This window comes from Salvelinus sp. IW2-2015, linkage group LG37, assembly GCF_002910315.2.
Source record: "Salvelinus sp. IW2-2015 linkage group LG37, ASM291031v2, whole genome shotgun sequence".
NCBI lineage: Eukaryota > Metazoa > Chordata > Actinopteri > Salmoniformes > Salmonidae > Salvelinus > Salvelinus sp. IW2-2015.
In genome coordinates this window covers 425751-433304 of record NC_036876.1, presented here as the reverse complement: position 1 = coordinate 433304, position 7554 = coordinate 425751, and the positions used below count along the sequence as shown (strand labels likewise).

The following is a 7554-nucleotide window of genomic DNA, read 5'->3' as shown; positions in this document are numbered from 1 at the left end:
CTCTTTTCACTCTTTTTCACTCTCTCTTTCTGTCTCTACTCTCTGTCTCTACTCACTCCTGGAAGCTGTTGGGCAGTAGTGGTGCATGGCAGGCAGCGAAGGGTCCTGTAGGGTCTGATATGGCTCCACACTGTTTAATACCATTGAAATCAGCCAGCTGAGCGTCAGTACAACCTGCTGTCTCAAAGCCTGTCTCTGGGTCGGTCTCCACATCACGCCTAGGGAGGGTGAAGAGGGGGAGGAGAGGTTGAGATATGAACTGATATTTCAGTTTTWTTTTTTATTATAAAATTGCAAATATTTCTAAAACTCTGTTTTTGCTTTGTCACTATGGGGTATTGTGTTTAGATTGATGAGGAAATAAAAGAATGTAATCAATATTAGAATAAGGCTGTAACGTAACCAAATGTGGTAAAAGTTAAGGGGTCTGAATACTTTCCGAATGCACTGTATGTACACTCAATCATCTAAACACATTGTTGGCTGTGTTTATAAATACAGTAGATTAGGAATGTATGAATTAATGAACCAACAAACAAGCTAATGAATGAATTGTGTTTACATTAAGTTTATACATAATCCAGTGATTCCCTCTCACCTGTGCAGGTGCACCATCTTGGGGAGTTCTGATGTCACTAGCTCCGCCCCCTGCCTGTCAGTCACCCTCCAGCTGTTTCCGAACTCTTCAAGGTTCCGCGTCACGGTTCCATCTGGTTTCATGTACTCATTCCTGGAGACCCCGTCATAGTTCCCGCACAGACCCCTCACCCTGTCCCTGTACGTACTGGGTAGGATCACCTCTGTTAAAGAGGGAGGGAGGGAGGGGAGAAAGAGGGAGGGAATGAGTGAGTGAGTGAGTGAGGAGTGACTGACTAAATGGTGCAGTCCCTTTCTAGTCTCTCACCTCCGTGCTGCTTGCCGTCGAAGCGTACGGTCATGCCGAAGTCGGCGACCAGCTGGACGTTCTTAGAGTTCCTCGTGATGGTCAGGCCGCCTCTAGGACTGAGAGGAGGAGCCACACGTTCACCGTTCACCTACAGAGAGAACGGAAGTGGAATAGAAGTGTTTTTTTTATAATGCATTGATAAAGTCTTCTATTGGTGTTGTGGCTCTACAGATGATCCGAACCGTTTTAAACCTTCATATGCATCGTGTATGATCCACTATCAAACCACCATGTGGAAAACATAATGTTTCTATGTAATAACAACCCAGCACATGCAAATGAATGGCTGCACTCACAACAGTGAGATTCATCTCCTCTTCCATTCACTCTAAATACAGTATGTTCTTCCATTCTGTTCTTCTATTCACTCTTAAATACATATGTTATCATTATACAGATGTTTCTTCCATTCACTCATAAATCACAGTATGCTTCTTCCATTCACTCTAAATACAGTAGGTTCTTCCATTCACTCTAAATACAGTATGTTCTTCCATTCACTCTAAATACAGTATGTTCTTCACATCACTCTAAATTACAGTATGTTCTTCCATTCACTCTAAATACAGTATGTTCTTCCATTCACTCAAAATGACAGGTATGTTCTTCTCATTACGACTCATAAATACATATGTTCTTCCATTCACTCTAAATACAGTGTTCTTCCATTCACTCTAAATACAGTATGTTCTTCCATTCACTCTAAATACAGTATGTTCTTCCATTCACTCTAAATACAGTTTTATCTTCATTATTGCACTCTAATACAGTATGTTCTTCCATTCACTCTAAACAGTATGTTTTCATTCACTCTAAAATTACAGTATTCTTCCATTCACTCTAAATACAGGTAGTTCTTCCATTCACTCTAAATACAGTATGTTCTTCCATTCACTCTAAGATACAGTATGTTCTCATTCACTCTAAATACAGTATGTTCTTCCATTCACTCTAAATACAGTATGTTCTTTCCTTCACTCTAAATACAGTATTTTCTTCATTCACTCTAAATACAGTATGTTCTTCATTCACTCTAAAGTAACAGTATGTTCTTCCATTCACTCTAAATACAGTATGTTCTTCTATTCACTCTACAAATATCAAGTATGTTCTTCCATTCACTCTAAAATACAGTAGTTCTTTCCATTCACTCTAAAATACACCTATGTTCTTCCAATTCAAACTCACCAGTACTACTTTTCTTCTGCAGGAAGTGGTCTGACCGGTAACATCTACATTACACCTCATCCAGGGTAGGGAAGAAAACGGTTCCTGCTGCCACCACGACGGATGTTCTCCCCGCAACCTCAGATTTCGACCAGTAGTTGGGGAGGTCGTGAGCCTGCGGTCAGGATAGGATGGGGCCCTGGAAGTGTGGGTGAGCCACCATCAACGTACGGGTTAGTGGGGTCACCGATGGATATTACACCTTGTCGTCGAGACTCTGGAGAGGGGGTGGAGGGGGAAAGGAAAGGAGAAAGCTTGTACTGACAGGTGAGAAACTTTAGCCTAAAATCATACAGCAACGATAAATATAGGCTTTTATTAAGGCCAAGTTGTGAGTATTGATTTTTGTATCGTAAATGTATCTACTTAGTTACTACTAGTGAATGAGACAGTAAATATGCCAATATTGGGAGTCAAAATTTGAGACTTACTCTCAGGTTTGCAGTAGAGTTCTCATATTTGTCCGAAATGCAGACAGAATTCAGGACAATTTAAGGGGGTCTTCTGAAAAGGGGGGGGGCCCAGGTAATGGAGCCTCCCAGGATTACAGGTACACTGGCCATCACAGTTCAGTCAACACGAGTCACCCACCTGGAACACAACACTCAGGATTATGCTGACTGTTGATTTCTAGGAAGTGTGTCATGTAACAAAAGACGAGTGGATGACAGGATCTTTTTGCACAGTCCCCCCCCCTAAATTCTAATCTTAACTTTTAGTAGGCTCACTTGATGACGTTCAGCTATAGGTTAATAGTCAGGACAGAGGTATATCAAGACAAGGGGATAATATCCAGACAGAGAAAGAGGGAGGTAAATAATCAGACAGAGTAATATCAGACAGATTTGTAAATATCCCATTGGCTAGAGTAATATTCACAAATAGACCAGAGGTAATATCAGACAGAGGTAATATCAACAGATGTAATATCAGACAGAAGAATAATATCAGACACGAAGGATAACAGACAGAAGGGTAATATCAGACAGAGATAATCAGATATCCAGACAAGGTAATATCAGACAGAGATTTGTTTCCAAATTCGATATCAGACAGAGGTATATCAGACAGAGTAATAGTCAGACAGAGGTAATACTCAGACAGAGGGTAACATTCCGACAGAGGTAACATGCCGACAGAGTAAAATATCAGACAGAAGGAGGTAATAATAACAGACAGAGGTATGATCGAGAACAGGAGGTGGCCGAGGGCGTTAAGCAATCCGACAGAAAGGTAAATATCAGACAGAGTAATAATCAGAAAGGAGGGCTAATATCAAAGGCAAAATGGTAACATCCGACAGAAGGTAAGTGAGTTCAGACAGAGGGTAATAATGCAACAGACAGGTGAAATATCAGACAGAGGTAAATATCAGACAGAAGGTAAGATAATCAGACCGAGAATTTAATAATCAGAAAGGAGGATGGGGGTATATTCAGACAGAGTTAACATATCCAACAGAAGGTAAATCATGAGCAGAGGTAATATCAGACAGAGGTAACATCCAACCATGAGGATAATATCAGACAGAGGTTATATGGCACCGAAACAGAGAGGTAAGATATCAGACAGCAGGTCATAGTACAGGACAGAGGTTAATATAGCAGACAGAGTCCCCAGGTAACATCCACAGATTGTAATTATCAGACAGAAGGTAATATCAGACAAGAAGTAATATCGACAGAGGGGTAATAATCAGACAGAGGCGTAAATGATCAGAACAAGAGTAACATCCAACCAGAGTCAGTATCAGACAGAGCGTAATATCAGGACAGAGGTCAAAATCAGACAAGGTAATATCAGACAGAGTGGTAAGTATCGAGACCAGAGGTAAGCATCCAACCTTATGGATTTTATTTATCAGTATCAATGGTAATATCTAGACAGATGCGGTAACATCCGACCAGAGTACAATATCAAGAACCACAAAAAGTAACATCAGACAGAGATAGATTTCATCTAATAGAAGAGAGCCGTGTGTGTGTGAGTGTGGGTGGTGAGTGTGGTGTGAATGTGTGTGTTGAGTGTGTCGTGTGTGTACCAATCAAGGAGTCTTTTAATCATGTTGTACTCTTCCCACTCTGTTCCTCACAGCCATCACTTGGCCTCGAAGAGACACACTGCACATCACTGAGGACAAACCCGCGTTTACACTGACACCCCCTCGACGCAGGTGGTTGAGGGCGGTGGCAGAGCGTGGGAACAGGTTCAGAGCAGGTGGGCTGGGCCAGGGCCGAGGCAGATACAGAGAGGGGGCATCTGGGGGCCCCTTTGAGGCAGGCACCGCAAGCGCCTCCAAGGACCAGGAAGACCCGCCTGGGAGGGGAGGGGGAAGCGGGGGGTGAGAGGAGAGGGTTAGAAGCCAGACCAGACGACCAGCAACACGAGTGACGTTGGGCGCCACTGGGGAGGGGTTCAATATGTTCTTCGTAGCAAATTAGCCTATGGGATGGATTGTCACGTCCTTTCTATCACTCTCGCTGTCACCCTCTCTTCTTGACTTTCTTCACTCCCTCGTTCGTCGCGCTGGCTCTGCCTACTGCCATCCCCGTTCCGGCCCCCCTCCTCGTTTCTGGGTTCCCTCGCCCTCAATCTTGCTCTTCTCTTGTTTTTCGGGCAGGCCTACACAAACCAAATCACCTCTCCCCTCCAGCCGGACCTCTCCTCCGAAACATACTCCAACATCCACTCCTACTTAAACCCCTCTACCACCTCCCTGGGCCCGTAACACTCACATTTTCTGCCTAGGCCACTGCGTCCCTCTGTCGTCTCTGCAGCGACCTCCACCTATCTTTTTTTCACCCTCAGCCCTCCTCCCCGCCGCGTCCCCTCTCGTCTCTTCCCTACGGGGCTCCCTTTCTCGCCCTGTGCCCTTCCTGCCTTCCTCCTGGCGCCTCTCTTCCACGCGGGCCGATGTATCTCTCTCGCGCTTCTCCTCGGGCCTCTTCCCCTCTCCACCTCCCCTCCCTCCTCTCCTTCCCTCTCCCCTCTCCACCTCTTTCTCCTCCCCTCCTCCCTCTTCTCCGCCCCTCTCTCTCCAGCTCGCCCTCTCTCGCTCTCCTCACTCTTTCCCCTCATCATCACCTCCTCCCTCCTCCTCTCTCCCCCTATTCTCCTCTCCTCTCTCACCTCTCCTCCTTACCCTACCACTCCTCATCTCTCCACTCTCATATCCCTCCCTCCTCTCTCCTCTCTCCCTCCTCCCCTCTCTCCCCTCCTCCCTCTCCTCTCTCTGTCCCTCTCCCTCTCTCTCCAACTGTCACCCTCCCTATACCACATACTCTCTCCCATCCCACCTCCCCTCCCTCCTCTCCTCCCTCCTCTCTCCCTCCTCTCCCTCCCCCTCTCCACTTACGACAGAATGTGTTGTTCCTCCAGCTGATGGTGACCCCGGCTGACTGACAGGCTTGGGCGTATGCTTCCACGTTATCACACAGTGTGGCCTGCATGCCGTCGTATTCACACATGTCATACACGCAGTTCCCCAGGAAAGCCTCTGGGGACAGTAAAGAGTGGCAGGGCTTGAACTTGTCTCCGAGGACAACAGAAGAACACAGGGTCTCGTACTGGTTCTCTTCTCCTGTCGTGCAGTTGGGGTGGATGCTGGGACGCTCATCTGGCGAGCATCTGGAGGGATGAAGTGAGAGAGAGACAAATGGGTTAGATAGATGAAAGGAGAGAGGTATGTATTTAAGCAATAAGGCACAAGGGGGTGTGGTATATGGCCAATATACCACGGCTAAGGGCTGTTCTTAGGGACAACGCTGTCAGCCAATCAAGCATTCAGGGCTCGAACCACACAGTGGTTCGGGCCCTGAATGCTGATTGGCTGACAGCCGTGGTATATCAGACCGTATACCACGGGTATGACAAAACATTTATTTTTACTGTTCTAATTACGTTGGTAACCAGTTTATAGCAGCAATAAGGCACCTCGGAGGTTTGTGGTACACGGCCAATATATCACGGCTAAAGGCTGTATCCAGGGACTCCACATTGCGTCGTGCATAAGAACAGCCCTTAGCAGTGGTATATTGGCCAAGTAAATAAAATAAAAACATTACAAYACATTAAGTGTGTGTCCTCAGGCCACTACTCCACTACCACATATCTACAACCAAAAATCCATGTGCTCGTTATCGTGTCTGTGTCTATGTTTATGTTGCTTCACAGTTCCCGCTGTTCCAATAGGTGTATTTTTATCAGTTTTTTAAATGTAATTTTACTGCTTGCATAGACTTCCATGTATGTGATAGAGAAAGGAAGGAGAGGATATCTACAGAGATGGATATCTGCATATCAGCAATGTGACTTTGTTCTTGTATATGAATCCTTTTCCTTCAGGTGTAGCACATGAACAAGGTAAAAGGTTAAAGGTCTAAGGTAAGAGGTCCAAGGTGACTGACCCTGGGTCTGAGTCTCCCTCTGACTTCCAGCTGTTGCCCAGTTCTATCACGTCCTTGGCCGGCTTTCCATCTGGTTTCAGGTTGTCATCAGACGTGTTCATGTTGAAGTTACCACACATACCACACACCTGGCGAGATGTAGAGAGAGAGAGTGTGAGAGAGAGAGATAATGTAGAAGATTACCAGACAGATTACCAGACAGATTACCAGACAGATTGCCAGACAGATGGCCAGACAGATTACCAGAACAGATTACCAGGACAGATTACCAGGACAAATTACCAGACAGATTACCAGGACAGATTACCAGACAGATTACCAGAGATTATCAGGACAGATTACCAGACAGATTACCGGGACAGATTACCAGACAGATTACCAGGACAGATTACCATATCCCTCATATCCCTGTGTCCATGTCACTCCAGCTTCTACCCCCAAGCCATATGACTGCTGAACAGTTATTCACATGGCTGCCCGGACTATTAACATTGACCCCTTATTTATTATTATTGTTTTATAATTTGATCTTGCTCAGGCTCCATGTACACTCATTGGACCACACACTCACACATACTACACTGCACTTCGACACTCCAACACACACACCACACACACACACACACAACACACACACACCACACACACCACACACACACACCACACACACCACACACACCCACACATCACACACACACACACCACACACACACACACACACACACACAACACAGAACCTCTAACACACACACACTAACACTGACACTCACACACACTCACACACCACACACACACACACACACACACACACACACACACACCACACACACACACACACACACACACACACACACACACACACACACCACACACACACACACACACACACACACACACACCACACACACACACACACACACCACCACACACACACACACCACACACACACAACCACTACACACACACACACCACAT

General features: G+C 45.7%; 1 pseudogene; it reads right to left on the bottom strand.

Moving 5' to 3' along the window:
- Positions 1 to 7554, bottom strand: part of LOC111960119 (zonadhesin-like) — a 40017-nt pseudogene that overhangs the window by 3015 nt on the left and 29448 nt on the right.